The sequence below is a fragment of the Saccopteryx bilineata genome, chromosome 4 (assembly GCF_036850765.1).
Source record: "Saccopteryx bilineata isolate mSacBil1 chromosome 4, mSacBil1_pri_phased_curated, whole genome shotgun sequence".
NCBI classification, from domain to species: Eukaryota; Metazoa; Chordata; class Mammalia; order Chiroptera; family Emballonuridae; genus Saccopteryx; species Saccopteryx bilineata.
In genome coordinates, this window is record NC_089493.1 from 58551556 (window position 1) to 58577465 (window position 25910).

Consider the following 25910-nt stretch of genomic DNA (forward strand, 5'->3'; position numbering starts at 1 on the left):
TCTCACTTGTTCATGCTGTCTCTTCTCTCCAAAAATGCCTTTGTCCCCTCTTTGTCTGGCTCACTCTGCTTATCCTTTAAGACCCTGTTTGGGTATCATCTCCAAGGACCCTAGTCTGACCTCCCCCATCTCTCTTTGACTGGCTTTGCTGTGCTTCCCCAGGGATTGGATAATATTCCCTTACTGCTCTTGATGCATTATTTCACAGGCATGTGGTATCTTTCATATCAGAGACTCTCTTATCATATCTGAGTCCCCAGAGCCTAACTCAGGGCCTGGTCCACATTAGGTGCTCAATAAATACTTGCTGAATGGATAAACACATATGTGAATGAATAATAAAACACAGTCCTGGGCTCTTAAATTTAAGTCTAAATCTCTTTTCAATATGCCAAAGCTAAGTCACAAAAGATAACAAGCCTTTCTGGGCTTCATACTCAAGAGGCCCACAGTCCCAATGAGCATGGGACACACAGACGCAGAATTACAAGGAAATTGCAGGAAAGGGTGCTTCATGAAGGGCTGAGGGGTTCCCTGCAGCACCGCTCCCTCTGGAAGCTCTAGGGGAGACTCCGTCCTCGCCTCTCCCCAGCTTCTGACAGCTCCCAGCAATCCTGGGGTTCGTTGGTTTGAGTCTGTACCGCTCCATTCTCTGCCCCATTATCACACGGTCTTCCTCCCTGTGTTCTTCACATGGCCTTCTTCTTGTAAGGACACCAGTCATTGGGTTCAGGATTTAACCTAACCCAGTTTGAGCTTACCTTAACTTAGCTAATTACACCTGCAAAGACCTGATTTCCAAATAAGGTCACAAAAATTCTCACATTCTGGGGATACAGTGGTCATGAATTTGGGGGGGGACATCATTCAACCAGTTCAGGAGGTATCTCTCAATCCTTCCTACAGATGGTCCAATTTACAGAGTGCTTGCCAAGCCCCCTCGTGCCTCACTCCCGAGCCCATGGTGGAAAGTACAGAGAACTTGGCTGGACCAGATATCTTCCCCCTAAACCCCCAGTTTCCCCGTAACTGGGATCCCAACAGCCAGTACCAGACTTTCTTGCTATTAATGCCTTGGATTGGATTCTAGTCCACTTTTTACCCTTTTCTTTTGTTTGGATGATACTCTGAACTAGAGCAGCCTCTCAGGGCCTGTTGTCTGACAGTACTTTGTATCCCCCTGCCGTTTCTCTCACAGACTGACCAGCAGAGTAAGAGCCACACAGTCCCAGGCCTTCAACCACGTGCTCCCAAGCCTTGCCGGGCGCCCCCACCCTGACACCTGGCCTTGCCGGGTGCCCCTCCCACCCTGACACCTGGCCTTGCCGGGTGCCCACACACACACACCTGGCCTTGCCGGGTGCCCCCCCAACAGCTGGCCTTGCTGGGCGCCCCCACCCTGATACCTGGCCTTGCCGGGTGCCCCCCCTGACACCTGACCTTGCCGGCGCCCCCACCCTGACTCCTGGCCTTGCCGGGTGCCCCCCCTGACACCTGGTCTTGCCGGGCACCCCCCCAACACCTGGCCTTGCCGGTGCCCCCACCCCGACACCTGGCCTTGCCGGCGCCCCCACCCCGACACCTGGCCTTGCCGGCGCCCCCACCCCGACACCTGGCCTTGCCGGGTGCCCCCACACACACCTGGCCTTGCCGGGCGCCCCCACCCTGACACCTGGCCTTGCCGGGTGCCCCCCCCACACACACCTGGCCTTGCTGGGCGCCCCCACCCTGACACCTGGCCTCACCTAAGCCTGCGGCTCCCATGGAGTCCCAGTTTTGGCTCTCTCCGGGCTGGCCCATCCCACTTCTAACAAAGCCCCAACTTTAACAAAGAAATATATTTTCCTTGAAGTAATTTTTCCCTTCCCTAAGTCCCCTGTGGCTGCTGCAGTTCTCATTTATAAACTAAAATAGTCCAGATGACAAGCTCCAAATGTACTAACACTTTAGCATCATAACCTCTTAAAATATTCATGGTCATCTTCCTCTCTTTAAGATGTTTTCTGTTGATCAATCTGCATGCTTCCCTCTAGGGCACCTCTTTAAAATACCTATAAAGGCAAAGGCAGACTATTCAGCTTTATTTGTGCAATTGTTTCTGGCATGCTATACCGGAGACAGATGTGAATTTCATCTTTCATTAGCACAATACCTACAGTCTTTTAAAAATGGCCATGCTTATGAATGTGAGGTATGAAATCTATCTGTATATACTCTTCGCCTTAAAAAAAAAAAAAAGACAGCAAATTTCACACCAGTAACTTCCTCCTATATCAGGCAATGGGGTGAGATGAGGTTTTTGACAAAAATGGTAGGTATTACATAACACTCTCGTCTTCTTACAGATGCACACACGGCTCCAAAATAGAATTGGAAAGCAGTGCATTGTCTGCAGAGCAAACTGTTTGAGGGGGGATAACAACATTCCCTTTACCCACAAATATTAAAGTCGCAAATAAGAAGGGAAGGAAAGGATCACTGTTGGGCATTTCTGAGTGATCTCAGAGAAAAGATGTCAGTGGGACATCATTCAGGAGGGTGTCAGTGCTGACAGAAGGGTTTCCATCCCTTGAGGGACAGCCATCATTGAGCCGGGAGAATCTGCCCCCCGTGTGCAGAAGCAGGGTCACAGTAGCCGACTCTGTGAGGTGTATCATCTATAGAAAGCACGTCGTGGGCTAAATAGTGTGCCATAGAAATCCGTCTTCACCTGGAACCTCAAAATGTGGTCTTATCTGGAAAAGGGTCTTTGCAGATAAATTAGTTAAGATGGGGTCAGACTGGATTAGAGAGGGCCCTAAATCCATTGGCTAGTGTCCCTTATGAAAGAAGGCCACGTGAAGACACACAGAAGCAACCATGAGATAACTAAGGCAGGTACTGGGGTGATGCAGCTACAAGTAGGAACACCAAGGGTGGCTGGGAGCCTGGAGCCAGGGAGTGGCGAGGAAGGGGTCTCTGTGTTGAAGCCACCAGTTGGCGGAAACTAGCACAGCAGCCAATCTATTTCACAACTGGGGGAAGACGAGCCCTCTGTCCTGTACTGCCCTCAGGAAAATGCTGCCTACGTCACACAAACGCCTTCCTGTCCACCAGTCCACCTTGCCTACTCCCACCTTCTGGCTCATACCCTTGGCAATGGCCTTTCTCCTTACCCACCACCAAGTCTCGTTTCCTCGAGACCCTACTCAAGACCTCAGCCTTCATTACACTCAAACTATGGTATGTTTGGGTAACCGTCTGCATCTCCATTATTTGGTTAGACCAATTATTTGGGCCCACCTCCGTCACTTTGAACCCTCTCCAAATCTCATGCCCCTTCCGTTCCATCAGACACCAGCTCTCCCCAGCCCTGGAGAGGCTCTGCACGCACAGCACCCTCACCGAGTTCACGCAGAATGTGTTACAGGCCTGGAGGGGCAAGAGTCCAAGAAAAGAATGGTGTGTGTTTTCACGTAGCTGTCAGGGGCTTGCTCCAGTGCGGGCATGCAGATGCAAACATGATAAAACACAAATTAGCTTTAGAAGGTGGTTTGGCATTGTGGGAAGACCAGTCCTTTGGAGACCTACAGTGCAGATCCAAAGCCTTTGCTACTTATTAGGTATTTGAAACAAACTAGAGGAGACAGAGGGCAAGTGACTCCCTTCCCCATGGGCATTTCCTAATTTGGGGCTTATCTTTGTGCTCAGATCTGGGTAGAGTGTTGGCTCCACCCACGTGCTGTGGAGGCTTGAACTGAGGATTCTGACAGTGGAAGTGGAGGAAGAAAGCACTGCACTAGACGTGGGGCCACTGAAGCTGACCAGGGAGGGACGATGCAGGGCCACCTGGGGTGCCTGTCTCACATGTGTCAGATTTAGTTCCCTCAGCAGGTCCTGCTGCAGCCCGTAGGCAGGCCGGGCTCCTCAGCCTCAGCCACTGCTGCCTACCAAGGAGGGGGATGGGTGCAGAAAGTCCCAGCACAGCTGCCCAGCTCACCAGCCTGTCGTCATCTGTCACCCGGGGTTCCTGCTCAGGGCACCTGCCGTTCTCACGGTGCAGCACGCTTAGCACTATTCCCAAACTTCATCAAAGAATTTGAACACAATAATCTTATTCTTTAGACTAGATCCTGCTGCTTTCTGTTAGATAGTTTTCCTCATTTCTTCTAGGCTATCATTGTTTTCCAGTGTTGCTATAATATCTTTCTCTCTCTCTCTTTTCTTTTAGTTTTTTTGAGAAAAAAAAAAAATGTTTTCTAAGGATTTAAGCCAGGGAGGAGAGGTCATAGTGTGTGCTTGGTCTATCACCTTGAATAAGAGGCTCAGGGAAATTGTTTAACTTCTCTAAACATTGTTATTTTAATCTAGAACATTTAGTGCCTAACTCATAAACTTGCTGTGTGGATTAAACGAGGTAATACACAAAGGCCTAGCAGAACACCCACACACAAGAAAGGGCAAAGATCTTTTTTTTTTTTTCATTTTTTAATTAACTTTAATGTAGAGACATTGATCAATAAGAGTACACGGGTTTCAGGTGAACATCTCTATAGCATTTGAACAGTTGACTGCATTGTGTGGCCATCACCCAAAGTCAAGTCATTTTCCATCACCTTATATAATATTTGTCCCTCTTTACACCCTTCCCCCCACACCCCTCTCCCTGCTCTCTCTTCCTGGTAACCACTTTACTTTTACCTATGCCCGTGAGTCTGTTTTATATCTCATCTATGGGTGAAATCATATAGTTCTTAGCTTTTTCTGATTTACTTATTTCACTGAGTATAATGTTCTCTAGATCTATCCATGTTATCATAAATGGCACTATGTCATCATTTCTTATGGCTGAGCAGTATTCCATTGTATATATGTACCACATCTTCTCTATCCAATTCTCTATCTAGGGACACTGGTTGTTTCCATGTCTTGGCCACCGTGAATAATGCTGCAGTAAACATGGGTTCTTATAGACCCTTGTCATGAACCGCCTAATGTTTTTGAGCCTCAGGTTCTTCCTCTGTAAAATGTCCTAATAATGATTTCATACCTCACATCAGGATGACATCAGTCAGTGTTTCTGTCTTTTTTCCTGAAAAACCTATGCTGTGTCTAGCCACACTGGCCTAGTCAAAGTTTCCCCAAACAGTTCATTGCTTCCAGACTTTTGTGCTTTTATTGAATTATTATTTTTGCTTCTAATATTTACACTGTGCCTATACTTTCCTGTTTTGGGAAACCGTACTCATCCTTATGTTTACTAAAATTTCATGTTCTCTGGTGAATCTTCCCTTAATTCAGGCAGAGGCCCTTTAGTCATTCAGTCAAGATGCAGATATTGAACATCACACTAGGCTAGGGGCTGAGAGTACTGCCATGAACAAGATAGATAAAAACCCTCTTCTCATGGAGCTTTTTTTTTTTTTTTTTTTGATCTGTTTTAGCTTCACAGCAAAACTCAAGAGGAGCCTGACCAGGCGGTGGCACAGTGGATAGAGCATCGGACTGGGATATAGAGGACCCAGGTTCGAAACCCCAAGGTCACCAGCTTAGGCGCAGGCTCATCCAGCTTGAGCATGGGGTCACTGGCTTGAGCATAGGATCATAGTCATGACCCCATGGTTAGTAGCTTGAGCCCAAAGGTTGCTAGCTTGAAGCCTACAGTCTCTGGCTTGAGCCCAAGGTCACTGGCTTGAGCAAGGGGTCACTCGCTCTGCTGTATCCCCCCCCCCCTCGGTCAAGGCACATACGAAAAAGCAATCAGTGAACAACTAAGGAACCTCAACGAAGAATTGATGCTTCTCATCCCCTTTCTTTCCTGTCTGTCTGTCCCTTTCTGTCCCTCTTTCTGTCAAAAAACATCTCAGGAGGAGGTACAAAGGTTTCCCATGTACACCTTGCCCCCACTCGTGCACATCTCCACCACTATCAGTATCCTGCCTCCGAGTGGGAGATTGATTATAATTGATGAACCTGCACTGACACATCATTATTACCCACAGTCCATAGTTTACATTAGGGTTCACTCTTGGTGTTGTGCATTCTGAGTTTGGACAAATGAATGATATGTGCCCATCATTATGTTATCATACAGGGTATTTTCACTACCCTAACATCCTCTATGCTTCACCTATTTATCCCTCCCTTCTTCCCAAACCCTGGCAACCACTGATCTTTTTACTGTTGCCGTAATTTTGTCTTTCCCGGAATGTCATATAGTTAGAATCACACACTATGTAACCTCTTCAGATGGGCTTTTTCACTTAGTAATATGCATTTAAGTTTCTCCACATCTTTTGGTGGCTTGGTAGCTCATTTGTTTTTAACAGTGAATAATATTCCATTGGCTGGATGTACCATGGTGGATTTAACCAGTCACCAACGGAAGGACATCTTGGTTGGTTCCAAGTTTTGGTGACTAAATAAAGCTGCTATAAACAGCCATCCATGTGCAGGTTTCTGTGTAGACATAAATTCTCAACTTCTTTTTTTTGTTGTTCAAGTGAGAGGAGGGGAGATAGAGAGACAGATTCCCACATGTGCCCTGACTGGGATCTACCCAGCAACCCCTGTTTGGAGATGCTTGAATCAATTGACCTATCCTCAGTGCCCAGGGCAGACACTCGAACCAATCCAGCCAGTAGCTGTGGGAGGGGAAGAGGGAAAGAAAGGGGAGAGAGAGGAGGAGAGAAGCAGATGGTCCCTTGTCATGGGTGCCCTGACTAGAGGTCAAACTTGGAATGTCTACATGCCGGGCCGATGCTCTATTCACTGAGTCAAATGGCCAGGGCCAAGTTTTTAACGGCTTTGGATAAATACCAAAGACTATGATTGCTGACTGGTAAGGGCATGTGTTGTTTTGTAAGGAACTACCAAATCCTCCAGAGTGGCTGTACCATCTTACATTCCCACCGGCTATGAAGGAAAGTTCCTACTGCTTCACCTCCTCACCGGCATTTGTTGTTGTCAGTGTTTTGGATTTTGGCCTTTCTAATATGCATGTGATGGTATTTCATTGTTGTTTTAATTTGCTATTCCCTAATGACATGATATGGAGCATCTTTTCATAGGAGCTTCTATTTTAAGGCTGGGGACTTAGTCTGTCTTCTCTGCAGCCATAGACCACAGAGCACAGCCCTCTCCAGTGGCGCCTCTGCATCACTCTAGCCTGTGACTCCTGTAGGCTGGGAGGTCTGAAGCAGACCCTATCAACTTGTACTGTCTTATTCCCCAGAGTGCTTAGCACGCAGTAGGCGCACTCTAAATGTATGTGAGATGCATGCACATCGAATGATTGGTTGAAATGAGCAGCATAGGTTTAGAGAATTCATGACAACGAGCAAGAGTAAAAAGATATGTAGCAGCATTTGGGAAGCAGTAGCGACAGGAATGTTACGTCAGTGTCCAGATCAAGTGCCGCTCTCAAAAATGCAATTGACTTCTGGCCAGAGTCCTCTTGAAAGGTTTTTTTTTTTTTTTTTTTTTTTTTTTTATTCTGCAAATGTAGCTCTTTCCCCCAGCTTGACAGGGGAGTGTATTGAGCACTCCCAGATGGGCCTTACCCCCAGCAGGGCCCACTGGGGCCCACATGAATCAAGTTGAAGGAAAGTGAGCAGAGTCAGCAGCAAGAGAGACAACTGCAAGGTCAAACCCTGTCTGAAAGCAGGCACGACAGAAGACAGTTTTTCTTGGATCATTGTACAGGAGAAGGGGATGTTTTATTCCTGTGTTGATGAGTAGCCTCTCACCATATGACAAAGTAACACCATCGTGACTGATTCTGTATCCCTCGCCTAAGATGAGACCCAAGAGGATAATGCTAAAAGCCTGGAACCCAGGGTTCCAACCCTAGCAACACCCTAGACAAGTTGAGTGACCTTGGACTCCTGGCCTCTCTGTTTCTAAATTTCCAGGGGTCTCTATGACTGGAAAGGAGCAGAGAAGCAAGACTATAAAGGAACCAACAGGGCACAAGGGCCCCAAGCAAAACCTGGCCTCTTTAGGATGTTTTTGCACATTCAAAACACATTTCCTATCTACCTTGTTTTATTCTCACAGTAGCTGGTTGAGCCTATCTGACTAGGATAGGCATTCTGCTCCATTTGAATAATGACCAAACTGAGGCCTAAGGAGGATCGGTGACTTGTTTGAAGCTCGTGGAAGTTTGGAGTGGAGCCAGAACTAGAATAAAGGTCTCATCAGTCCTAACCTGCTACTTTCTGCAATACAGCACACCAACCTGCGGGATCAGGCAGGAGTGAATACATCTCAGTGCCGCAGCCCTGAACCAGAAAGATCCCAGGAGATAGTCGTAGGTCCTTGAGTCTTAACAGGCTGCTTTGAGATCGTGATGAAGCACTGTGCAAGCAAGTTCCAGAAAAATGTGTGTGCCTTGCTCACGATTTTAACATACAAGTTCAAGGGCTTGCTTGAAACAAATTTATGGACCTGAAGTGGAGTCCCAATTCTACGGTATACTCAGAGGCATGTTTTAAGGAGTGAAATGTTACTGACCATGTAGGGGATAACTGGTATGAAAGAAGTTCATTTGGTTTTCCTGACATATTTCTTTTTCTCAATTAACTCATAAGTTTCAAAAAGAAACTGAGTTTGGAAACAGAAAAATAAAAAGTAGATTTCCAGCCAAGCAGCCTGTTCTAAGAACTGTCAAAACTTTAGAGATATAAATCCAATTTTTGAAAGGTTTCAAAGTAAGCCCAATAGGTTATTCACTTTAGAAATTGCTGCATTATTATTATATTATTATTATCATTGCTGTGATTTTAGTCAGTCTTCCTCTTCAAATCTGAGATCCTCCCTGGCTAATACTAGACAGAAAAGCTAAATGGGAAATACTGAAATTTTCAAAACTCTTTGCTCAGGAAAGGATCAGCTGGTGGGTAAAAACAGCAACAGCTACTAACAAGAATAGTTGTATCTTCTGTGTGTAACATGAAATCAAGACAAGTTAAGAACTACGGTTGTGGGTTTTCCTCCACTCCCCTGAGCATTCCCACAGCCATTCATTTAAACCTTGAGTCCAAACATGTCTGTGCCATTTTTTGTGTAAATCCTAAATGTAAATTCTTAACAACAAAAAAAAACACTGAGGAAAATCTGGCTTCAACAGTAATTGAGCTTCACCATCAAAGACATGCTTGGTTCATTCAATCTGAGATTTAGAAATTCTTTAAAAACTGGGTGTTTGAAAAACATCGTCCAAAGAAAACTCATCCACTCTCACAGCTAATGTGCAGCCCCTCCCGACTCTTCCAGGGTTTCAGTTCTTCCAGTATTTACACAAAACCTGGAAGTATTTCTGCAAGTCCTCATTCAAAATATCGGAAACTGGACCCTAGGTGGCTTGTTCAGTGGATGGGGTGTCCACCCAGCATATGGACACCCTGGGTTCAATTCCCTGTCAGGGCACACAGGAGAAGCAACCATGCTTCTCTTCCCCTCCCTCTCCTCCTTCTCGCCCTTTTCCACTCCCGCAGCCGGTGGCTCAAGTGGTTCGAGTGTGGGCGCTGGACACTAGAGGATAGCTTGGTTGATTTAAGCATCGGCCCCAAACTAGCATTGCTGGGTGGATCCCGGTCGGGACACACATGGGAGTCTGTCTCACTGTCTCCTTCCTCTAACTTAAAAAAAAAATCTGAAGCTGAAGTCTCTTTTTCCCCTTGAAACTTAATCCTCTTCTTCCAGCTCCTACTGAAGACACCATTAGGTATGCAGTCCATAAACCTAGGTCTGCAGTCGAGAAACCCCCAGGACACCTAGATGTTTCCATCTCTGTTCCCCCTCCACACACGCATACACACACATGCACGCGTGCACACATGCACACATGCGCGCACGCGCGCGCACACACACACACACACAAATGCACCTACCATCCCCATTCGTTTCAGCCTGTTGCCAGGCCCTAACTGTCCATCTTCAGGACATCTCTCAGTAGCCCCATTATCTTCATTCACACAGGTGCTCTCTTAGCTCTGATCGGTTCTGGTGTTACTGATTTTCCCACATCCAGTAGGTCTGTGCTCCTTAACATGCTGCAGTGCTTTTGAACAAAAACAAAAATTGAACAAACCAAACAGATCTAAGCAAGAAATTTCTGAAGCCCAAAACCTTCCAAAGTTTTCCGAAATATATTCAAATGACTTAGCATGGCCTTCATTCTTCAGAACCTGGTTCCTATCTATGGTTCTAGGCTTCTCTTCCTGCCCCCAATTATACACTATAGACCCCAGTCAAATTTCGCTATTTACTAGTCTCCTGCTTCTTTATACTCCCACTCTTTACTGCATTCAAGGGAGACTTCTGGAGCTTTACTGCCTAGCTTTCCAAACTCAGCCCATTACAAGCTGTTACATCGGGCAAGGCCTCTTGTTTGTAACGGGGATAATAACATGGCTGCTGTCAGGATGTGATTCAAGTATGTAAAACGCTTAGCAGAGTGCCCAGCACACAGGGAGATATAAATAATCAAATATTGTTATTATCGTGCCCAGAATGTGGTTTTGTTTTCCCCTGATTTATTTTTATCTAAATTCTTGTCATTTTTTAAACACTGAACACAGTCACCAATTCTTGGAAACTTTCTCTTGTCCTTACAACTCAAAGGATAATTTCTCCTGTGACCTGTCCCACTGCACCCATCCCTACCTTCTTTATGGTCTACACCATTTTCTAACTTACATTTTCTTTATAGCCACACATTATCTCTGCTACCAAATTATTAACTCCTTTTAAAAGCAGGACTTAGTCATTCAATGCATAGCAGTCGAGGGCCCGCTCTGTGCCAGGCACTGTGCTGAGCACAAGACCGATGTCATAGTCCTCTTCCTGTGCTTGCCAGCCTCCAGCTCAGCAAGACAGAGCAGGCACCGAACACACCTGCCATCAGCAGGTAATTACACCATTCCATTTATGATTTGGGAAGGACATAAGGGGTCTCTCTTCGCACAGACTGGGAGAGTGATTAAGACCCAATATAGTGAAATTAACCATCTCAGACTACTTCAGTATATGTGCTGCCGAGGCGAGCCCTTCAGACTACTTTAAAACAGAACTTCAAAATTAGAATCCTAAGAGCATTCTATCCTATTTTAGTAGCTTAAAAATTAATATTTTTATTTAACAAATTCCTAGTTTTTCTTAGAACTTAAAAACATGTGTCGGCCCTGACCGGTTGGCTCAGCGGTAGAGCGTGTCAGCCTGGCGTGCGGGGGGACCCGGGTTCAATTCCCGGCCAGGGCACATAGGAGAAGCGCCCATTTGCTTCTCCACCCCCCCCATCCTTCCTCTCTGTCTTTCTCTTTCCCTCCCGCAGCCAAGGCTCCATTGGAGCAAAGATGGCCTGGGCGCTGGGGATGGCTACTTGGCCTCTGCCCCAGGCACTAGAGTGGCTCTGGTCGCGGCAGAGCAACACCCCGGAGGGGCAGAGCATCGCCCCCTGGTGGGCAGAGTGTCGCCCCTGGTGGGCGTGCCGGGTGGATCCCGGTCGGGCGCATGCGGGAGTCTGTCTGACTGTCTCTCCCTGTTTCCAGCTTCAGAATAAAAATACAAAAAAAAACAACAAAAAAAACATGTGTCAGTTTATGGAATCATTCAGCAATAAAAAGGAGTGAACTAATAATGCATGCAGCAGTCCAGATGGATCTCAAGGATGTTAGGCTAAGTGGAAGAGCCACATCTCCAAAGGTAACATTCTATATGATTCCATTGATATAACATTCTCAAAAAGACAAAATTATTGAGATGGAGAACAGATGAGTGGCTGTCAGGGGTTAGAGATGGTAAGGGAAAAGGGGCAAGTGTAAGTATATAAGGTATTTGGAGGGAGATTTTTTGAGGAGCTGGGATAATTCTCTATCTTGATTGGGGTGGTGAGTATAGGAATCTACAGGTATGCCTTCTTTTATTGTGGTTAGCTTTATTGTGCTTTGAATATATTGGTTTTTGTATTTTGGGGGGTTTGGGGGGAGGGTCTTTTTGTTTTTTACAAGGTGAAAGTTTATGGCAACCCTGTGTTGAGCAACTCTATTGGCACAATTTTTCCAACAGCAGTTCTTCACTTTCTGTCTCTGTCACATTTTGGTAATTCTCACAATATTTCAGACATTTTCATTATAGTAATATCTTTGTTATGGTGATCTTTGACCAGTGATCTTTGATGTTAATATTCTAATTGTTTTGGGTATCACGAACCACGCCCATGAAAGATGGCAAACTTAATCGATAGTTATTGTGTGTGTTCTGACTGCTCCACTGACCACCTGTTTCCCTGTCTCTCCCCCTTCTCTTTGGACCTCCCTATTCCCTAAGACACAACAATATTGAAATTAAGCCAATTGATAACCCTACAATAGTTTCTTGTCTCTCACCTTTAATTAAAAGCTAGAAGTGATTAAGCTCAATGAGGAAGGTATGTTGAAAACTGAGATAGACCAAAAGCTAGGTCTCTTGGGCCAGTTAGCTAAGTTGCAAATGCAAAGGAAAAGTCCATGAAGGAATATAGAAGTGCTACTCCAGTGAATACAGGAATGATAAGAAAGTGAAACAGCCTCATTGCTGATACAGAGAAAGTTTTAGTGGTCTGGATAGAAGATCAAACCAGCCACAACATTCTCTTAAGCCTAAGCCTAACCCAGAGCAAGGCCTAACTCTTTTTAATTCTGTGGAGGCTGGGAGAGGTGAGGCATCTGCATAAGAAATGTTAGGAGCCAGCAGAGAGGTTGGTTCATGAGATTTAAAGAAGGAAGCCATCTCCATAACATGAAAGTGCAAGTACTGATTCAGAAGCTTTAGCAAGTTGTCCAAAAGATCTAACTCAATTAATGAAGGTGGCTACACTAAACAACAGATTTTCAATGTAGCTGAAATAGCCTTGTAATGGAAGTAGATGCCTTCTAGGACTATCATAGCTAGGGAGGGGTAGTCAATGCGTGGCTTACAAGCTTTAAAGGACAGGGTGACTCTCATTTTAGGGGCTAATGCAGTCGGTGACTTTAAGTTGAAGCCAATACTCATTTATCATTCCAAAAATTCTAGGGCTCTTAAGAACTATGCTAAATCTACTCTGCCTGTGCTCTATAAATGAAACAGCAAAGCCTGGATGATACCACATCTGTTTATAACGTAGTTTACTGAATATTTTAAGCCCACTGTTGATACCTACTGCTCAGAGAAAAGGATCACTCTCAAAATATTACTGCTCACTGACAATGCACCCAAGAGCTCTGATGAAGATGTACAATGAGATTAATGTTGTTAATATGCCTGGTAAAATAACATCCATTTTACAGCCCACGGATCAAGGGGTAATTTCAACTTTCAAGTCTTGTTATTTAAGAAATACATTTCATAAGGCTATAAGCTGCCATAGATAGTGATTCCTCTGATGGATCTGTGAAACGTAAATTGTAATCCTGGAAATGATTATCATTCTGGATGCCCTTAAAAACATTCATGATTCATGGGAAGAGGTAAAAATATCAACGTTGACAGGAATTTGGAAAAAGTTGATCTCTACCTTTATGGATGACTTTGAGGGGTTCAAGACTTCAGTGGAAGAAGAAAGATGGCGACGGAATAGGCGGACATACCAACTGCCACCTCCCAAGACCAAATTGTGCTTTGAATATATTGGTTTTTGTATTTTGGGGGGTTTGGGGGGGAGGATCTTTTTGTTTTTTACAAGGTGAAACTAGACTAAGAGGAATCTATAACCAAGGATCACCAAAGAAGCCACACGGAGACTGGTAGGAAGGGCAGAGATGCGGAAAGGGCTGCCCCATGCCCAGGAGCAAGCAGCAGCCCAGAGGGACTCTCACAGCAGGGTGGGTTTCCCTGAGAGGTGTACGACCTCAGCCCCACAACTGGAGCCCCAGTCTAGAGCCCCAGAGCCTAGAAGAGGTGCCCAGACAGCATTTAGCTGTGAAAAGAGCCAGGTTTATGTCCACAAGAAAGAGACACACCTCTTGGATGCAGATTCCATTTTAAAGGGCCCACACAGAAAACCTCGTTCACAGCCATTTACCCAGAGCTCTGGCAGGGGAGAGCTGAGAGGACTGAAGTTGCAGGAGGATAGTATAAAGTTTCAGGCCCAGGAAGAGACACTGTGGGGGACAGCCACTGGAACCCCTGTGCTGAATCATTCTCCAGTACTACAGTCACCATCTTGTGCCTCTGAGTGTCATCAGCCTGGGGAAAAGCAACTGCTCCACCCTCTGGAGTCTCTCCTACCCCAGAGATGGTGACAGGTCATTCTGAGAGGCCAGGAAGCAGGGGGTGCGTCTTTGACTCAGTTTTCTGGTGTTGAAACCGGAGCTCCCACACACACACTCTCCCAAGTCTATGACTGGTGCTTCTACCTCACAAGAGACTCAGCTGAAACTGTCCAGAAAGGACAAAGTCCACACCTATGGGTCTCAGAGGCCACAATCATCAGAATCCTAGGGCCATACCCTACTGAGGTCTGTGAAAAAAGTCTGGATAGACTTACACCTGGGGCCAAGGGGCAGAGCCACACCCACCACCCTTCCTAATCGCTGAATTGCTGCAGGCTTTAGACCAGGGGTCTCAAACTCACGGCCCGCAGGCCGCATGCTGCCCGTCGAACAATTTTGTGTGGCCCACAGACTAATCCACGAAGTTCAAAATATTTTGGATAAAATTAAGTAAGCCTAGGGGCCTACTTGTATTTTTCATTTCTCTAGCATCCTAGCTAGATATTAGCTTAGTTAACAGCAGTTGTGATGCAAACTACAGTTTCTGGTCGTTTTGTGACACTGAAAAGTGTTGCGTAACAGTTGCCTTTTGTAGACTTAGTGCGGCCCGCCGAATGGCTGTGATATTGCTCTGCGGCCCACATGCTGAGTTGAGTTTGAGACCCCTGCTCTAGACTCTAGCAGAGGTTTTATCAGTGGCTGAGCCCAACAAGAAGCCAGCAGATAGGTTGCAGGGAGGCGATACTCAGGGAAACTTGGCCATTTGGATGGACTTTCCCCCAGGCCCAGAGTGGGTAAAAGCCAGCTTAGGTATGCAGCTGGTATTTTCGTGTACACCTGGACCCAGCAAAGGCAGCCACAAATTGTGGATTGCTTATAGCTCCAAGAAGTTTGCTGAGGGCCAGTCATGGGCAATATCTCTCACTGGTCTGTGCTGGGTTCCTGCTTGGGAGGCCCAGGGCTGGCACATCCAGGGACCATCTGGAGAAAACATCAGTTCAGGACCTAAGAACCCTTGCTAGAGTGGTATCCTAAGGAAAAACTCACACCTGGCCCAGCTGAGGCAAGTCCTACTCTCTGTGATCAGCACTGGCACAGCAGCTCATGTGCATTGGATGGGGTGGAGCTTCACAGTCAGCCAGCCTGGGCACTGGATATTCTGTCCTGCTGGGCTAGATTTCACAGGGGGAAGGGAGAGAGGCTTGCAGCATGGACATTTAAAGGGTGGGTCCCTGTGAGTCTATTCTTGGATCTGGTTGAGAGGCTTAGCCACCTTTGGGAGGGACACAGTCAGCCCCAGAAGAGGACTCTTTCAGGGATCCCCCCTGAGATCAAGGTCTCAATGGCTAAAAGAACTTCTGCAGAGAGGACTGTCGGCCAAACTCAGTCTGAACCTACTGCTCACCTTGGGGAGAAATAAAATTTGAATATCCAGCAGTAGCTGAGGGATCAAGCTCTGGAGTAGAGACCACATTCCTTGTACTGAGCTCCTGACCAAGAAACTCCTGAAGTAGGGGGTCCCACAAATGTTGTATTCACAACCTCAGCTGCCCTAACCCACCAAGCCTGCACCTGTAGAGGGGTTGGTTGGGTGAAACCAAGCTGAGCTGGCAATAGAGTTTTTTTTTGTTTTTTTTTTACAGAGACAGAGAGAGGGATAGATATGGACAGACAGACAGGAACAGAGAGAGATGAGAAACATCAATCATCAGTTTTTTGTTGCGACACCTTATTTGTTTGCTGATTGCTTTCTCATATGTGCCTTGACCATGGGCCTTCAGCAGACCAAGTAACCTTGCTCGAGCCAGCAACCTTGGATCCAAGCTGGTGAGCTTTGCTCAAACCAAATGAGCCCGCGCTCAAGCTGGTGACCTCGGGATCTTGAACCTGGGTCCTCTGCATTCCAGTCCAACACTCTATCCACTACACCACCGCCTGGTCAGGCCAACACTACAGTCTTAATACAGAAGACTCTGTGGGAAGACCAGGCAGCTACAAAAGAAAGAAGAGAAGCTGAAAAGTTAAGATAAGTCTTACAGAGCTTGGGACTTTTACAGAGCTGTTGTCATCTCTAAGCAGGAGGCAGCTGATCCTTTTACAAAGGTTGGCCCCTCTCAAAATACCCAGACACAGAAAACACAGACACAAACAATGACAAGTATAATAGCTGCAGACTGGTAGCCCACAGTGGGTTACAAACAACAGCTGACGCCAACCAAGAAGAACTAGAGCCAACACTACTGGTAGGGGATGACAGACAGCACCAACCCTAGACTCAACTACCTACAAAAGCAGCACACCAAAAGGTGGAGTCTAGCAGACACCAGACACTGTGGAAAATAAATATGCCTAATAGAACAGACATTGCACAGTGTGTAATACACATAATCAAGGTTGACCCTTAGAGCCAGCCAGCCTGAAGGGATAAATATACCCATGAAAAGACCAACTGCATCTAATATTCACATACAAGAAGAAAAATAGTACCCTCAAGAAGCATTCCCAAAACAAGTGGTTTGGTGGACAGTAGCACTGAGCCCATCTTCTTCATAAAGACCCCACAAAAATTTCAGTCAGAAAGTGCTACCTAATAAAGAGACAAAATGTACAGACAGAAAAATGTGACCCAAATGAATCAACAAAAGAAATCCTCAGAGAAAGAACTGAATGAGATGGAAGTAACAAAATATCAGATGCAGAGTTTAAAACTATGTTTTTTGGATGCTCAAGGATCTTAGGGCAACAATGGATGGACATAATGAGCACCTAAATGAAGAGAGAGCAAGCATCAAAAAGGACATTGAAATCATAAAAAGAACCAGTCAAAAATGACATATACAATATCAGAAATGAAGACTGCACTAGAAGGAATTAATAGCAGGCTGGCTGAATGAAGCAGAGAATTGAATCAGTGATTTAGAGGACAAGATAAATTAAAGCATGGAAGCAGACCAGCAAAAAGAAAAGAGGATCAAAAAGTCAGAGGAAACTCTTAAAAACTTCTGTGACAACATGAAGAGAAACAATATCCACATCATAGAGATTCCTGATGGAGAAGGGAACGAACAAGGAATAGAGAACCTGTTTGAAGAAATCACAGCTGAAAATTTCCCTAAATTGATGAAGAAAAATGTCACACAAGTTCAAGAAGCACAGAGAGTTCCATTAAAGAGAAACCCAAGGAGTCATACAAAAAGACACATCATAATTAAAGTGTCAAAGTTAAGAGACAAATAAAGAATACTAAAACCTGCAAGAGAAAAGCAGTTAATTACCTAGAGAGGAGCCCTATAAGGATGACATCTGACTTCTCAACAGAAACACTTGAGGCCAGAAGGGATTGACAAGAAATATTCAAAGTGATGCAAAACAAGAACCTATAACCAAGACTTCTCTATCCAGCAATGCTATCATTTAAAATTGAAGAAGAAATAAAAAGCTTTCCAGACCAAAAAAACAACAAAAAATAAAACTCAAGGAATTTATTACAACCAAACAAGTACTGCAAGAAATGTTAAGGGGACTGCTGTAAAAAGAGCAAAGGAAAAAAAAATCAAGAAAAAGAGGATTGTAGATTTAAAGAATAAAATGGCAATAAACAACTACATGTCAGTAATAACCTTAAATAGTGCACATTTCATTGACCTACTTTCTCTTGTATATGTGAGCAGTGTTATTTCTTATGTGCCAAATGAATAGTTGAAGGTTAATTAGCAGTATAATTAGGTGGTTATGCTGCCAGTCTCCTTCAGACAAACAATAAAAAAAATAAAAAAATAACCTTAAATGTAAATGGATTAATTGCTCCAATCAAAATATATAGGGTAGCTGCATGAATAAGAAAACAGGACCCATACATATGCTATCTACAGGAGACCCACCTCAGAACAAAAGATACATGTAGACTTAAAGTAAAGGGATAGAAAATGTATTTCACAAAAAAAGAAATAAAAAAAAAACTGGAGTAGCAATACTTATATCTGAAAAAAAATCTACTTTAAAACAAAGGTTATAGTGAGGGATAAAGAAGGTCAATACATAATGATAAAGGAAGCAATCCAACAGGAGGATATAACCATTGTAAATATCTGTGCACTTAATATAGGAGCACCTAAATATATAAAGCAGATTTTGATGGGCATAAAGGGCAAGATGAACAGTAATACTATAATAGTCGGGGATTTTAATACCCCACTAAGATCAATGGAAAGATCCTCCAGACAGAAAATTAACAAAGAAACAGCAGGCCTTAAATGATACACTAGATCAACTGGATTTAATAGATATCTTCAGAACCTTTTACTCCAAAGCAGCAGAATATACATTCTTTTCAAGTGCTCATAGTACATGCTCTAGGATAGACTACATGTTAGGACATAAAACAAGTCTCAGTAAGTTTGAGAAGATTGAAATTAAAATAGAAATCAAGTAGAGCGTCGGCCTAGCGTGCGGAGGACCCGGGTTCAATTCCCGGCCAGGGCACACAGGAGAAGCGCCCATTTGCTTCTCCACCCCTCCGCCGCGCTTTCCTCTCTGTCTCTCTCTTCCCCTCCCGCAGCCAAGGCTCCATTGGAGCAAAGATGGCCCGGGCGCTGGGGATGGCTCTGTGGCCTCTGCCTCAGGCACTAGAGTGGCTCTGGTCACAACATGGCGACGCCCAGGATGGGCAGAGCATCGCCCCCTGGTGGGAGGAGCGTCGCCCCATGGTGGGCGTGCCGGGTGGATCCCGGTCGGGCGCATGCGGGAGTCTGTCTGACTGTCTCTCCCTGTTTCCAGCTTCAGGAAAAAAAAAAAAAAAAAAAAAATAGAAATCAACTACAATAGAAAAACTGAAAAACGTTCAAGCACTTGAAGGCTAAGTAGCATGTTATTAAATAATAAATGGGTTAACAACGAGATCAAGAAAAAAACAAAAATTTCCTTGAAACAAAAGAAAATGAACATACAACAACTCAAAATTTATGCGACACAGCAAAAGCAGTCCTGAGAAGGAAGTTCATAGCATTACAGATGTAACTTCAGAAGCAAAAAAAAGCCCAAATAAACAACTTAACACTGAATCTAAAAGAACTAGAGAAAGAACAACAAATAAAGCCCAGATGAAGTAGAAGGAAAGAAATAATAAAGATCAGAGTGAAAATAAATGACATAGAGCCTAAAAAACAATACAGAAAATCAATGAAACCAAGAGCTAGTTTTTTGAAAAAATAAACAAGATTAATGAACTTTTAAACAGACTCATCAAGAAAAAAAGAGAGAGGACCCAAAAAAATAAAATTAGAAATGAAAGTGGAAAAGCAACAACTGACACTACAGAAATAAAAGCATTGTAAAAAAAAATACTATAAAGATCTGTATGACAAAAAAATTGAACAATGTAGGCGAAATGGATAAATTCTTAGAAACATATAATGTTCCAAACCTCAATCTGGAAGAATCAGAAAACCTAAACAGAGCGATTACAACAAATAAAATTGAAACAGTTATCAGAAAACTCCTAGCAAATAAAAGTCCTTGACCAGAAGGCTTCACAGGCGAATTTTACCAAATATTCAAAGAATAACTAACTCCTATCCTTCTCAAGCTATTTCAAAAAATTCAAGAGGAGGGAAGACTTCCAAGCTCCTATTATGAGGCAAGCATAATTCTGATTCCAAAACCAGGTAAAGACACTACAAAGAAAGAGAACTATAGGCCAACTTAAACACTAAAATTGTCAACAAAATATTAGCAAACCACATCCCGCAATACATGAAAAAAATCATACATCATGATCAAGTGGGATATATTCTGGGGAGGCAAGGCTGGTACAATATTTGCAAATCAATAAATGTGATTCATCACATAAACAAAAGGAAGGATAAAAATCACATGATAAGGCCCTGGCCGGTTGGCTCAGCGGTAGAGCGTCGGCCTGGCATGCGGGGGACCCAGATTCGATTCCCAGCCAGGGCACATAGGAGAAGCGCCCATCTGCTTCTCCACCCCCTCCTTCCTCTCTGTCTTTCTCTTCCCCTCCCACAGCCAAGGCTCCATTGGAGCAAAGATGGCCCGGGCGCTGGGGATGGCTCCTTGGCCTCTGCCCCAGGCGCTAGAGTGGCTCTGGTCGCGGCAGAGCGACCCCCCAGAGGGGCAGAGCATCGCCCCCTGGTGGGCAGAGCGTCGCCCCTGGTGGGCGTGCCTGGTGGATCCCGGTCAGGCGCATGCGGGAGTCTGTCTGACTGTCTCTCCCCGTTTCCAGCTTCAGAAAAATACAAAAAAAAAAAAAAATCACATGATAATACCAATAGATGCAGAAAAATTATTTGATAAAATCCAGCACCCATCTATAATAAAAACTCTCAGCAAAGTGGGAATACAGGGAACATACTTCAACATGATAAAGGCCATCTATGACAAACCCACAGCCAACATCATACTCAATGGGCAAATATTAAAAGCAATCCCCTTAAGATCAGGAACAAGGCAGGGGTAACCTCTTTAACCACTCTTATTCAACATAGTTTTAGAAGTCCTAGCCACAGAAATCAGACAAGAAGTAGAAATAAAAGGCATCCAAATTGGAAAATAAGAAGTAAAACTATCATTATTTGCTGATGACATGATACTGTATATAGAAAACCTTAAAGTCTCAGTCAAAAAACTACTAGAGCTGATAAATGAATTCAGCAAGGTATCAAAATATAAAATTAATATTCAGAAATCAGTGGCATTTTTATACAGCAACAATAAACTCTCTAAAAGAGAAGTTAAGAAAACAACCCCCTTTACTAGTGCAAAAATAAATAAATAAATAAATAAAGTACCTAGAGGTAAATTAAACCAAGGAGGTAAAGGACTTGCACTTGAAAAATTATAATACATTGATAAAATAAACCAAGAGAGATACAAACAAGTGGAAGCATATACCGTCTTCATGGATAGGAAGAAAAAACATCATTAAAATGTCTGTATTACCCAAAGCAATCCATAAATTCAATGCAATGCCTATTAAAATACCAATGGCATACTTCAAAGATATAGAACACATATTCCAAAAATTTATATGGAACCAAAAAAGAACACGAATAGCCTCAACAATCTTGAAAACAAAAAATAAAGTGGAAGGTATCACACTTCCTGATATCAAGTTATACTACAGGCTATTGTACTCAGAACAGCTTGGTACTGACCTAAAAACAGGCATACAGACCAATGGAACAAAACAGCCCAGAAAGAAACCTGCACCTTTATGGTCAATTGATATTTGACAAAAAAGGTAAGAGCATACAATGGAGTAAAGACAGTCTCTTTAATATATGGTATTGGGAAAATTGGACAGGTGCATACAAAAAAATGAAACTAGACCACCAACTTACACCATTCACAAAAATAAACTCAAAATAGTTAAAAGCCTTAAATATAAGTCGTGAAACCATATACATCTTGAAAGAAAACATAGACAGTAAACTCTCCAATATCTCTCATAGCAATATTTTTGCTGATTTATCTTCATGGGCAAGTGAATTAAAGGACAGGATGAACAGAGGGACTATATCAAACTAAAAAGCTTTTACATAGCAAAAGACACCATTAACAAAATAAAAAGACAACCCACACAATGGGAGAACATATTTGCCGATACATCTGATAAGAAGTTAATAAAATAATGTATAAAGAACTTCTAAAACTCAACACCAGGAAGGTAAAAAATCCAATTTAAAAATGGACAAAAGAACTGAATAGACACTTCTCCAAAGAGGACATACAAATGGCCAATAGGCATATGAAAAAATGTTCAATGTCCCTAATCATCAGAGAAATGCAAATTAAAACCACAATGAGATACCACCTCACACCAGTCAGAATGGTGCTCATTAACAAAACAATACACAATAAGTGCTAGCAAGGGTGCGGAGAAAAGGGAACCCTACTGCACTGCTGGTGGGAATGCAGACTTGTGCAGCCACTGTTGAGAACTGTATGGGGTTTCCTCTAAAAATTAAAAATGGAACTGCTTTTTGACCCAGTTATCCCACCTTTGGGAATATATCCAAAAATACCAAATCATTGATTTGAAAGGAGAAATTCACCCCCATTATTGCAGTATTGTTTACAATAGCCAAGATCTGGAAACAGCCCAAGTGTCTGTCAGTGGACGAGTGGATTAAAAAGCAGTGGTACATATACACAATGGAATACTTCATGGCTGTGGAAAAGAAGGAAATCTTACCTTTTGTGATAGCATGGATGGACCTGGAGATTATTATGCTTAGTGAAATAAGCCAGGCAGAGAAAGAAACATATCATATGACTTCACATTATGTGGAATCTAATGAACAAAGTGAGCTGAGGAATGGAATAGAGGCAGAGGCAGAGGCAGGGTCAGAGGGACCAGAGGGATAGCAGTCAGGGGAATGAGGGGATGGGATCAGAGAAGGTAAAGGGATTAGGGAAATGATATATACATAACACAAAGATATAGATAATAGGATAGCAAATCCTAGAGGGAACAGAGGAAGGAGTTATGGGAGAGGGGCAAAGGGGTTATAAAAAAGGACATAGTGGTGGGGCGATGAGGAAGTTATCTTCAGTGGAACATTTGAATCCATGTATACACAATAAATTAAAAATTAAGATACCGGTGGGTTTTGAAGCAGGTTTTCAGTGCAGTGGAGTAGAAGACAGTCCCCTTTAAACTAGCCATCCACACAATGGCTTGCATCCTCGTGTGGACATCTCTAGGAAAGTTATGTTAGCACAGGTGCACAGAGAAGATTCAGTAGAATGGATCCTCTAGGAAGGTCGTGTTCAGTCTTCTGTTCAGTTCTTCTTGGGGAGCCAAGATGGTAACGGAGTAAGCAGACACACCAACTCCCACTTCCCAGAGCCAAGGTGGATTGCAACTTAAATCTGAGAACACTCATCATAAAAAACAAAATTTGGACTGAACTAGGAGGATTCTATAACCAAGGACCACCAAAGAACCCACACTGAATCTGGTCCAAGCCAGGGAAGTCCAGGGCAACACAAACAAAATGGGAAGACAAAGAAGTGCAATCCAAATGACTCAATAAGAGAAACACTCAGAAAAAGAGCTGAGTGAGATGGATATAAGCAAACTACCGGAGGCAGAGTTTAGAATAATGATTATTAGAATGCTGAAAGATCTTAGAACAACAATGGAAGGTCACAGTGAGCACATAAATAAAGAAATAATAAGTATTAAAAAGGACATTGAAATAATAAAGAAGAGCCAATCAGAAATGACAAATACAATATCTGAAATGAAGACTACATTAGAAGCAATTAAAAGCAGGCTGGATGAAGCAGAGGATCAAATCAGCAATTTAGAAGACAAGATAATTGAGAACTTGGAAGCAGAGCAGCAAAAAGAAAAGAGAATAAAAAAATCTGAGGAAACTCTAAGAGAGCTGTGTAACAATCTAAAGAGAAACAACATGCGCATCATAGGAGTTCCTGAAGAAGAAGAGAAAGAACAAGGGTTAGAAACCTTGTTCAATCAAATCATAGCAGAAAACTTCCCTAAGTTGAGGCAGGAAAATGTCACACAAATTCAAGAAGCACAGAGAACTCCATTAAAGAGAAACACAAAGAATCGACACCAAGACACATCATAATTAAAATAGCAAAGCTAAGAGATAAAGAGAAAATATTAAAAGCTGCTAGAGAAAAAAGGCCATCACCTACAAAGGAGTCCCCATAAGGATGACATCAACTTCCCAACAGAAATACTTGAGGCCAGAAGGAAATGGCAAGAAATATTCAAAGTAATGCAGAACAAGAGCCTACAACCAAGACTACTTTATCCAGCAAGATTATCGTTTAAAATCAAAGGAGAAATGAAAAGCTTCCCAGACAAAAAAAAAAAACTCCAAGGAATTCATTACAACAAAACCAAGGCTGCAAGAAATGTTAAGGGGCCTGGTGTAAACAGAACAAAGGGGGAAAAGAATACAGCAAAAGAGGAATTTAGCTTTAAAGAACAAAATGGCAATAAACAACTACATATCATTAATAACCTTAAATGTAAATGGATTAAGTAATCTAATCAAAAAACATAGAGTAGCTGCATGGATAAGAAAACAGGACTCATACATATGCTGTCTACAAGAGACACACCTCAAAACAAAAGATACACATAGACTAAAGGTAAAAGGATGGAAAAACATATTTCATGCAAATGGAAATGAAAAAAAAGCTGAGGTAGCAATACTTATATCAGACAAAATGGAATTTAAAACAAAGGCTATAAAAAGAGATAAAGGCACTATATAATGATAAAGGGAACAATCCAACAGGAAGATATAACCATCATAAATATCTACACACCTAATATAGGAGCTCCTAATTATATAAAACAGACTTTGATGGATATAAAGGGCGAGATCAACAGCAATACCATAATAGTAGGAGATTTTAATACCCCACTAACATCCCTAGATAGATCCTCAAGTAAGAAAATTAACAAAGAAACAGCAGACTTAAAAGCACACTAGATCAACTCAATTTAATAGATATCTTTAGAATCTTTCATCCTAAAGCAGCAGAATATACATTCTTTTCAAGTGCTCATGGTACATTCTCTAGGATAGACAACATGTTAGGACACAAAAGCGGGCTCAACAAATTTAAGAAGATTGAAATCACATCAAGCATTTTCTCTGACCACAATGGCATGAAACTAGAAATCAACCACAACAGAAAAAATTTAAAAATACTCAAATGCATGGAAACTACTTAGTGTGTTATTAAATAACAAATGGGTTAACAATGATCAAAGAAGAAATAAAAAAAATTCCTAGAAACGAATGATAATGAACATACAAAAACTCAAAATTTATGGGACACAGGAAAAGCAGTACTGAGAGGCAAGTTCATAGCACTAAAGGCATTCCTTAAGAAGCTTGAAAAAGCTCAAGTAAACAACCTAACCCTACATCTAAGAGAATTAGAAAAAGAACAGCAAGTAAAGCCCAGAGGTAGTAGAAGGAAAGAAATAATAAAGATCAAAGATGAAATAAATAACATAGAGGCTAAACAAACAATACAGAGGCTCGATGAAACCAAGAGCTGGTTCTTTGAAAGAGTAAACAAGATCGATGAACCCTTAACCAGACTCATCAAGAAAAAAAGAGAGAGGACTCAAATAAATAAAATTAGAAGTGAGAGTGGAGAAATAACAACTGACACAACAGAAATTCAAAATATTATAAGAAAATACTATGAAGAACCGTATGCCAAAAAATTAAACAACCTAGGTGAAATGGACAAAGTTCTTGAAACATATAATCTTCCAAAAATCAATCTGGAAGAATCAGAAAACCTAAACAGACCGATAACAACAAATGAGATTTAAACAGTTATCAAAAAGCTTCCAAAAAACAGAACCCTGGAGCCCGATGGCTTCACAGGTGAATTCTACCAAACATTCAAAGAAGAACTAATTCCTATCCTTCTCAAGCTATTTCAAAAAATTCAAGAGGAAGGAACACTTCCAAGTTCCTTTTATGAGGTGAGCATAATTGTGATTCCAAAACCAAGCAAAGACAACACAAAGAAAGAAAATTATAGGCCAATATCCCTGATGAATTTAGATGCTAAAATCCTCAACAAAATATTAGCAAACCGGATCCAGCAATATATAAAGAAAAGATAACCTGGACATGTTTTCTTTGAACATATGTACCCTGATTT

At 42.8% G+C, this 25910-nt stretch overlaps 1 non-coding gene across 1 annotated transcript; it reads left to right on the plus strand.

Annotated features, from left to right (window-relative positions):
• The first annotated feature begins 17841 nt into the window (after window positions 1–17841).
• Window positions 17842–17971, plus strand: LOC136336655 (small nucleolar RNA SNORA19). Its single transcript, XR_010731491.1, has one exon. It is a non-coding gene; the product is annotated as a small nucleolar RNA SNORA19 (small nucleolar RNA).
• The last annotated feature ends 7939 nt before the right edge of the window (window positions 17972–25910 follow it).